Raw genomic sequence first — 10915 nt, forward strand, 5'->3', positions numbered from 1 at the left:
AAGGATGCCCACCTAGGTTAAATATTCGAACCTCTATGTGTTGAGCGAATGCTATGAAGCGCTCTTTTCCAATCAGTATCTACATTCTATGGAAGGAGGACGTTAATAGATCAGAGATTAGATACTGGAGAATGTAGTGGGCAAGCAAACACGAGGTTAACCAGTGTAGTCTTACGGGACTCACTGTGGCAGGACTGAATGCGAAGTTTAACTACTTGATCGAATTATACCAGTTACTTTGAGTTTCCCTGTATAGATACTGAGTTAACTTGCTTAGCAAAAGAATGTAGAGATTAATACGGAATGGTAATAATGTGAGTTATGGAATTTCCAGAACAGAATTTCATGAACTGTCATGATGTAAAGGCAGTTCGATTATCAATGACCAGGATTTTAGATGGTCAAAAATAACGAAAAACCATGCTCGAGTTGGAAATGGTCAAATCCGTCACCATGTCCCGGCCTAACAATGCAAGTTCAGGCATCCACTACTACCAGACTGCACCTATTCCGCGGTTTAGTCCTTGGAAGTGGCCCCTTATAATCAATAATAAGTTCGTCCACTGGCCTCTGTTGCCTACGGGAGTGTGCAAGATCTTGGAGGGTATGAGAATTACATATTTTTGATCTAGCAGCCATTATGAATTAAGACACAAAGAAACTGCAGACATTGTCTGCCAGAGGGCATTGATTTAAGTAAATGGGGAAAATTGCAAATTTGTGCCAGATCGGGATTCGAACTCGAGTCTCCTGCTTACTACGCAGACGCTCTAACCATTAAGCCATCCGAACACATTACTCATCGAAACTACATGGAATACTCTGGTACGCCTCCCATGACACCCAAATTCTCAACTTATCCACACTATTAATGTACTACTGCACAGGATCCTCATTACTCGAGGCATTTCGGCGATTCCCGTAAGAGTTCCAGCCAGGTGTGCACCCGCCAGAAGAGTTCATTGGCAGCCCTCGCCTTACTTACGTATGTCCGAAATAACAGACGCCATATTTTCGATTTCAGATACATTATATAATGGTAAAACAGATTTAGGAACCAGATTTTAAATTGTAAGACATTTCCAGGGCCAGATGTGGACTCTGACCACAATCTATTGGTTATGAACTGTAGATTAAAACTGAAGAAACTGCAAAAAGGTGCGAATTTAAGCAGATGGGACCTGGATAAATTGAAAGAACCACAGGTTGTACAGAGTTTCAGGTAGACCATAAGGGAACAATTAAAAGGAATGGGGGAAAGAAATACAGTAGAAGAAGAATGGGTAGCTTTGAGGAATGAAATAGTGAAGGGAGCAGTGGATCAAGTAGGTAAAACGACGAGGGCTAGTAGAAATCCTTGGGTAACAGAAGAGATACTGAATTTAATTGATGAAAGGAGAAAATACAAAAATGCAGTAAGTGAAGCAGGCAAAAAGGAATACAAACGTCTCAAAAATGAGATCGACAGGAAGCGCAAAATGGCTAAGCAGGGATGGCTAGAGGACAAATGTAAGGATGTAGAGGCTTATCTCACGAGGGGTAAGATAGATACTGCCTACAGGAAAATTAAAGAGACCTTTGGAGAAAAGAGAACCACTTGCATGAATATCAAGAGCTCAGATGGAAACAGTTCTAAGAAAAGAAGGGAAAGCTGAAAGGTGTAAGGAGTATATAAAGGGTCTATACAGGGGCGATTTTCTTGAGGACAATATTATGGAAATGGAAGAGGAGGTAAATGAAGATGAAATGGGAGATATGATACTGCGTGAAGAGTTTGACAGAGCACTGAAAGACCTAAGTCGAAACAAGGCCCCGGGAGTAGACAACATTCCATTAGAACTACTGACAGCCTTGGGAGAGCCAGTCCTGACAAAACTCTACCATCTGGTGAGCAAGATGTATGAGACAGGCGAAATTCCCTCAGACTTCAAGAAGAATATAATAATTCCAATCCCAAAGAAAGCAGGTGTTGACAGATGTGAAAATTACCGAACTATCAGTTTAATAAGTCACAGCTCCAAATACTAACGCGAATACTTTACAGACGAATGGAAAAACTGGTAGAAGCTGACGTCGGGGAAGATCAGTTTGGATTGCGTAGAAATGTTGGAACACTTGAGGCAATACTGACCCTACGACTTATCTTAGAAGAAAGATTAAGGAAAGGCAAACCTACGTTTCTAGCATTTGTAGACTTAGAGAAAGTTTTTGACAATGTTGACTAGAATACTCTTTCAAATTCTGAAGGTGGCAGGGGTAAATACAGGGAGAGAAAGGCTATTTACAATTTGTACAGAAACCAGATGGCAGTTATAAGAGTCGAGGGACATGAAAGGGGAGCAGTGGTTGGGAAGGGAATGAGGCAGGGTTGTAGTCTCTCCCCGATGCTATTCAATCTGTATATTGAGCAAGCAGTAAAGGAAATTAAAGAAAAGTTCGGAGTATGTATTAGAATCCATGGAGAAGAAATATAAACTTTGAGGTTTGCCGATGACATTGTAATTCTATCAGAGACAGCAAAGGACTTGGAAGAGCAATTGAACGGAATGGACAGTCTCTTGAAAGGAGGGTATAAGATGAACATCAACAAAAGCAAAACTCCACTGCAGAGTGAAAATCTCATTCTGGAAACATCCCCGTGGCTGTGGCTAAGCCATGTCTCCGCAATTTCCTTTTTTTCAGGAGTGCTAGTTCTGCAAGGTTCGCAGGAGAGCTTCTGTAAAGTTTGGAAGGTAGGAGACGACTTACTGGCAGAAGTAAAGCTGTGAGTACCGGGCGTGAGTCGTGCTTCGGTAGCTCAGATGGTAGAGCACTTGCCCGTGAAAGGCAAAGGTCCCGAGTTCGAGTCTCGGTCGGGCACACAGTTTTAATCTGCCAGGAAGTTTCATAACAACAACATGTTTTCATAATTAAGGCGAGAACGGCCAGTGATCTCTTCATTGTGGACGCACACCACGCTCTAACTCTTACGGGAGTCAGCGAAATGCCGCGATTAATGACGATAATGGGCGAGGGGTACTGCAGCAGTAGCGGCTTGAAAAGTTGAGAATTTTTGTCTGATGGCAGGCATGCTAGGGAAGTCCACTGAGTTGTCATGACCAGAGTCTGGGTGGCTAAGGGTCAGAGTGTCTGCCTAGTAAGCAGAAGACCTGTGTTCGAATCCCGATCCAGCCAAAATTTTCAACTTTCCCGATTGATTTAAAGCAATGCCCACTTGCAGCCAGTGCCCGTAACTCATTTGTTTCCTTACGGTTAGCTGCATTACACAGCTGACGTTGTGCAACCAGTTTTCTGACGAGGTTCTAGGTGCTACAGTCTGGAACCGCGCGACCGCTACGGTCGCAGGTTCGAATCCTGCCTCGGGCATGGATGTGTGTGATGTCCTTAGGTTAGTTAGGTTTAAGTAGTTCTAAGTTCTAGGGAGCTGATGACCACAGAAGTTAAGTCCCATAGTGCTCAGAGCCATTTGAACCTTTTTTTCTGACGTTAGAAATTGAATAGAGCCAAGTAAGATGTTGCTAAATCTTCATAACCATTTTAAGGATACGTAAATGGCCACCACAAAGGGCAGAATGGAAATAATGGAACACTACGGAGATCGCGTCCTGGGAGAGACAGATCTTAAGTTTCCCATCATACCCTTATTCAAGCAATCCTCACGGAGCTGATTTCGAATCTCTGTCCTCTGTCAGAATGGAACTTTTTTTTCTTTTTGAGTCATCGGTCTTCTGACTGGTTTGATGCGGCTCACAACGAATTCCTCTCCTGTGCCAACCTCTTCATCTCAGAGTAGCACTTGCAACCTACGTCCTCAATTGTTTGCTGGATACATTGCTATCTCTGTATTCCTCTGCAGTTTTTGTCCTCTGCAGCTCCATCTAGTGTCACGGAAGTTATTCCCTGACGTTATATCATCCTATCCTTTCTCCTTGTCAGTCTTTTCCACGAATTCCTTTCCTCACCGATTCCGCGCAGTACCTCCTGATTCCTTACCTTATCACCCCACCTAATTTTCAACACCCGTCTGTAGCAAGAATGGCATTAGTGAACTCAAAAATCCCTTCTTCCTGTCTCAGCTCGCTCAGTTCCTGGCCTTGAGTAAAAGCTCGGCTCAATGCGTCTGCAGTTTGGTTATCACTCCCTTTTATATGACTAACCAAAAAACTGATGGCCACAATCCACGCCGCCCAATGAGTTATCCAACTGGTTTTGCAAGGATGAGCCAAGACCTAATTGAGGGCCTGCTTGTCTGTTTCCTAATGAAATTTTCTATGTCCAGATAAAATTTAAATCTTTAGAAACCAAACAAAACATCCAGCGCCTCCAACTCATACGCTGAATATTTAAGCTCCCTCGTAGAAAGAACTCCTGATGCGTACGCTATTGGCCGATGGTCTCCCTGCTTATCTTTCAACAGAACAGCAGTAATACTCGGATTGGAGGCACCAGTCTGGAAAACGAAATTGTGCTGAAAATCGAGTATAGCAAGAACAGCAGTATTACTGAGAGCCAGTTTTAAGGTGTCGAAGGTCACTTACGGACTATCGCCCCAGATAAAAGTTTCACCTTTCTACCAGAGATGATTAAGGGGCGTGGCCAACTGAGCAAACTCTGAATAAATTTCCAAAAAAATTACCATGCCAATGATACATGCTATTCCTTTCTTGTCAACAGGTGGGGGAAAATCATAAACAGATCTGGTGCATTCATTATCTATCTTTATTCCTTGAAAAAAATGATGAACAAGAAAGGATGTTTCCGCAACTTTGCTAGGTTTTACTGCCAGCCCCGCGTCCTTAAGGTGGGATCAAATCTTATGAAGATTTACCAGACGTTCAGCAAAAGGACAGTCTAAATTTAAGTATCATATGAGTAGTTACAGACGCATCGAAATTTAAGTTCACCAAGCACTCTGCCGAACAAACGTGATGATAAAACTGCACCTGTAGACAAACCGAAAGGCACCCTGTTGTATTCAAATAAATTAAAATCAGTACAGAAGACGGTCAAAATTTCAGATCGTTCAGCGAGCGGAATTTAATGGTAAGCCTAATTAAGATACATGTTAAATAACATGCGCCCAAAAAAACGAGTAAATCAGGTTTGAAGGTCAGGAAAGGGAACAGACTGCAAAACAGTTTTTTGGTCAAGAACGTGGTAGCCGATAACCGGTCTATAATCTGCTCCCTTACCTTTCGGTACTAGAAACATCGGAGATGCATGTTCAAATATAGACTTGCTAATAATTCCTCCAACTAATTTATTAACTATTTTTCTCGACTCCGGCAACGGCCTTGCCGCAGTGGATACACCGGTTCCCGTGAGATCACCGAAGTTAAGCGCTGTCGGGCGTGGCCGGCACTTGGATGGGTGACCATCCAGCTGCCATGTGCTGTTGCCATTTTTCGGGGTGCACTCAGTCTCGTGATGCCAATTCAGGAGCTACTCGACCGAATAGTAGCGGCTCCGGTCAAAGAAAACCATAACAACGACCGGGAGAGCGGTGTGCTGACCACACGCCCCTCCTATCCGCATCCTCAACTGTGGATGACACGGCCGTCGGATAGTCCCGATGGGACACTTGTGCCCTGAAGACGGAGTGCCTGCCTTTCTCGACTCCGGCATCTTACGAGGTGACAAATGGTAAAGAGAATGCCAGACAGGGATTTTGTCGGTAAGCTGAATTTCATATTCGATTTTATTAGTAAGTCTCTATCTGCCAAAACGTTAGGGAAATGCAATATATGATCAGTGTGATCATGTGGTAAATGTCTTAAGTTCACTGGTGCTAAGACTGTTTAAGTGAAGAATGCAAGGATTCCGACAACAGGTATAACATCTCAGAGCAAAAATCTACATAAACCATTATTAACAGAATAATCAAGAAGACATTATGTTTTAGAAAAAAGAACACCAACTCTACACGTACAAAGATCTCGATGGACATTGAGAATTCACCAATTGTTATGCTGAGCCAGGCTTTCCCTAATAAAGGCAAATGTTGTCCACTAACAGTGCGAAGCTCATTCACTTGAGGTGCTACCCGTACGACATCAGTGAGACACTACTGTCTGAATCCAAAAGACGGCAAACAGGTTCTTGGCAAGGAAGGCAAACACTAGGGAAGGAAGGTTTAGTAACACCTGTTGCCCGACTACTACATTTGGGTGGCCGCTTTCCTTGCCTGCGCTCCTTCCAAAGCCGCCAGCTATTCCCCGATTTCTGTCGTCTTGTTTTACAGACACCTGCAGAATAGCCAGGCTGGTTACATTTGAAGCAATTTCCTCTTTCCCGATTCCCATGATTTTCAGAAATCATGCCTACCAGCTGGTTTGCTCTAAGTTCGGCTGGTTTTCTTTGTTGATCAGAAAAACTAATACTGTCGATGTACCGAGTAACATGAGCCCGAGAAAATCCGCAGGTTGGTTGCTGAATATTACCTTCGAGTGATCCTCACGTTGCGTACCATGAATTACGTTTTCAGTGACCTCTCTTTCATTAGGCTCAACACAAAAGGCAAATTGGGCCTTGTTGATACTTTCAACATAATTAAAGAAAAATTCCTGTCGGCCTTGCACTCTAAAATAATTCTCAGTATTCAACTGATTTTTCAAACAGCCAGATAAATTTTGCTGAACAGTTCTCATCCTTAATTACCTCAAGGTAGCCAAGCCCCCGTAATCTTTTCCATACTACCTACCAAATGGGCCTTGGCCGAGGCAAACAATTTGAATGATGGGAACCTCAGGAAACAAAAGCCAGGTAACAAACCGTTGCATCTTGATAGGTGCTTGCAGAGCACATGACAGCGGTGTAGGAGGACCAGAGGCATTTAAGGACGCAATATAACAATACCCTTTTTACTTCCTTTATTTACCACAACATAATAGCACGGCACACTGGTATCAGCATAGATATTCAGACCACAATATCCAGCTCTTAAACAGTAAACTTTAATTAAATAAAATGAAACAATAAAATGAAAAACTAAAACTGATAATATGTTGAATTTATAGTTCGGAGCCACTGGCGACTAGCACGTAAAATATAACATACTATACATAAAAGTGTAAATTCTTAAGAAAAATATAATATCTATGTATGAATGCCTCAACGTAGAAGAAATTCACTCTTTTAACGTGAACGAATAGGCACGGCTAGTGAAATTATAGCTCAACTGAATTTAAACTTCAGCTTAAAAAAAAGAAATAGCAGTTCTATAAAGAAGTTAATCATCACAAGGATACAAGCAGTCCCTTGTCAAGGGGACTTAAAGCACGACACAATTTCACAGCATTTAAACCAAGTTACCTTAAAGAAAAATAGAAAAAACAAAAATCCTTCAAACAGCAAGTTTAGTTTATCTAATCTGCAGCCTCTTACTTAAAATAGCATGATTTTCAACTAAAAATTTTTCTTAAGGAAGGCGCCTTCTCAACAACATTGTGTCGTTACGCTACTGCCCCTTCAGAGCTAGGCCGCAATGACTATGCCCTACGGCATCCTCGGATACGACACAGACAAACAAATTACACGCTACAACATACGGAAATACCAACAAATTTATAGTCAAGTGTTGACTCTTGTGAAGCCGCCAACCTTTTTCTCAGCACAAAACTAAGACAGCAGACATTGAATTAACCGATCAGAGAAAGCAATTGTTTCGGTAAATACCACACAGCTCATATTATACCTTATACAGACAAACTTTTAGACAAGGAGCTGATATTTAATTGTAACTAGTCGCTTCTACCTGTCCTCTTTACACAACCACAGTGCAGATGAACAGCATATTAGTATTTCATTACGCAACTCAGGTTACAGAAGAACTTAACGATTAAGAGTCTTAGCTAAGTAACACCGAATACCAGTAACGTGCAGCAAATAGATTTGAAATTTACAGTGTTTATAATGACACCTCCCAGATTGAATGTAGCTTAGGAATCACTAACAGAACCATAGGAGCTTAGCGTTTTTCACTGACTTCACTTTAAAACATTTTAAATGGTATATCCTTGACACAACCATAGAAAATTCATTAAAATGCATAGTAGTATAGAAGGGGCAGAACTCGGGCATTGCTGAGCCTTAAAGTAAAGTAGTGCAATCACAAATGGCTCTGAACACTATGGGACTTAACTGCTGAGGTCATCAGTCCCCTAGAAATTAGAACTACTTAAACCTAACTAACCTAAGGACATCACACACACCCATGCCCGAGGCAGGATTCGAACCTGCGACCGTAGCGGTCGCGTGGTTCCAGACTGTAGCGCCTAGAACCGCTCGGCCACAACGGCCTGCAGTGCAGTCAGAACATGGCACGGTTTCCAGCAGGAAAATAACTGCCAAGAACTTGGTATGTCGGAGGATATAACTTAAAACGGCTCACTCACTAGAAAGGACGCCGTCTGTAACAGGAGTATGAAGTTTGGAGACATCGCGTGATGCCACAGAACAGGACACGGGCGCACCCAGGCCTCACCGCTCGCGGACGGTAACGGCTTCCACTGCGCAAGCAGACAACCCCAGTTCCGCTACGTCAACGAGTCCTCGCCGTGCCAACCCACTCAGCAGCGGTATCGCTCCTCCCCGACACGCCAAGCCAACAGTGACCATTTACTGCTACTCCGGGTCTGACTGCTCGCTGCGACCACAGTAGCTGAAACACGCTAGGTACACGAAAGTAACTCCCTCCAGCGACTCTGGCAACCGACACCTCAGCCCGTTTTTATTTCCTTTATTGTAATTTCATGCCACTGCCCCATACGGGCAGGAGAGTGATGGCAACGGCACAATCCGCCGCTCTTCAGCCGAGTGGCATTACAAAACATAAAAAGTGGAAACTTATACATGAGAAATGGCGGAAAAAGGGGGATATAAAAACACAGTAAATGGAGACAATGGATGTTAACATAAACACTGAGATGGGGACGTGCATTGGGGGACAGTTAAAAAATTCAACATTTAGTTAAAATAACACAGTTGGCGAGTTGTGGGGCACTTAAAATACACTGAAGTCACACACTCAAGTTAAAAGTCGGCCACAGCATAAAAACATACAGAGTGAAAGACATTTAAGAAAAACCACTGTAAGCATTGCAACACACACGAGGAATAAAAACTGCTGGTAGGGATCTGCAGAAGGACAGGCGGCCTGAGAGGAGGGAAAAAGAGGGGGAGGAAGGTGCAGTGGGGAAGTGGAGGCTGGAAGGGGTAGGAGGAAAAGAAGAAATTGGGGGTCGGTGAGGGGGCCACAAAGAGGCAGGAGATGGGTGGGAGATGGAAGGCAAGTCAGGAGGGAGCACAGAGACACAGAAGGGTGGCAAGGGAATCGGAGGGAGGCCTAGGAGGGAGGAAAAGCGCTCAGGAGAAGGGAAGAGGATGGGAGAGGGAGCCCTGAGGAGGAGGAGGGGGAAGATGGGGATAGAGCTGGTAGGAGGGGTAGAGATCAGGCCAAAGCTCATCATCCTGGAGGGTAGGTCCTGGTAGTTGCATTGGGAAAGGATTTGGAGGATGTGGAGATGGAAAGAGGGCAGGACACAACTGCAAAAGGCGCAGCAGTGGGCTCGGGATGGAGAGGAGTGAAGACACCAGGGGGTGGGGATCGAGTTGGCAGACGATGTGCAGGGTGCGGATCTGTTTGAGAAGAAAGAAGAAGATGGGGAAGGGGATAAGGTCATTGGGGATTCATGTGGGGGATGGAAGGAAGATATGGAAGGTGATGCAGAGTGCACGGCTAGGATTTGGGGGGCTTTATAGAACCTGGGAGGGGCGGAAATCCAAGTAATGCTGTCATAACAAAAGATGGGGCTGATGAAGGATTTATAGGTGTGAAGGATGGTGGAAGGATACAGTCCTTACGTCTGGCCAGACAGGAGTTTCAGGAGGCAGGGTAAATTGTGATCTTTGTGTTGGATAGTAAGGAGATGGGGAGTCCAGGTGAGGTGACGGTTGAGGGCGAGGCAAAGGTATTTCACGGTAGGAGTGAGGTGGATAGGACAACCACAAATGGTGAGGTAAAAATAGTGGAGCTGGAAGAGGCGGGTAGTACGACCTATGATGATTGCCTGAGTCTTGAAAGGATTGATGGGAAGGAGTCATTGGCTGCACTAGATGGTGAACTGGTCGAGGTGGGTTTGAAGGGTACATTGAGACCAATGAAGGGTAGGATAAAGAGACAGGAAGGTGGCATCATCAGCAAATTGGACGAAATGAACAGGTGGGGGAGGTTTGGGCATATTGGCAGTGTACAGGGGATAGAGGAGAGGGGAAGGACAGAGCCTTGGGGCATGCAGGCTCTGGGATACAAGGTACAGAAGTTGGTATTGTGGATAGTGTCGTAGGAGGGACGATGGGAGAGGGAGAATGCAACGAGACAGACGAAATTGATGTGGAGAGCATAGATATGGAGTTTGAAGGGGAGCCCAGGATGCCAGACACAGTCGTAGGTGTTCTGGAGGTCGACGGAACAAGAGGGCAAGGAAATTGATAACGCTAAGGAGCTGGTTCTCGGCTGAGAAGGAGGTCCAGAAGTCACACTGGGTAAGGGGAAGGAGGTGGTGCTGTTTAAGGTGGTGATGAATATGGAGGGAGAGGATGGCGTTCTTTCTAAATACATGCATATACTGCAAAAATGAATCTTGCAACACAATCTGTTGTGATGATTTAGCAGTGGTAGACTCCATTATCTTAATCATGATTTGATTCTCAATCCTCTCAGCCTGATTGACTTGGTGAAGGTGTACTACTGGTGGGTGTTGTCTCAGTTTTAAGTAACTTTGCCCTTAATCCTTGGCAGTACTTACCATGGTCTACTTTTTCCACAAGTTCGATTACAACCCTTCGTTATTGGGATGTGTATAGCATTTATCAAAAGAGAAGTCTATTACTGTATCTTTCTGTCATAACAAATCAG

At 44.1% G+C, this 10915-nt stretch overlaps 1 pseudogene; it reads left to right on the forward strand.

Annotated features, from left to right (window-relative positions):
• The first annotated feature begins 5284 nt into the window (after positions 1-5284).
• Positions 5285-5401, forward strand: LOC126485437 (5S ribosomal RNA; annotated as a pseudogene).
• The last annotated feature ends 5514 nt before the right edge of the window (positions 5402-10915 follow it).

Source organism: Schistocerca serialis, chromosome 6 (genome assembly GCF_023864345.2).
Source record: "Schistocerca serialis cubense isolate TAMUIC-IGC-003099 chromosome 6, iqSchSeri2.2, whole genome shotgun sequence".
Lineage (NCBI taxonomy): Eukaryota > Metazoa > Arthropoda > Insecta > Orthoptera > Acrididae > Schistocerca > Schistocerca serialis.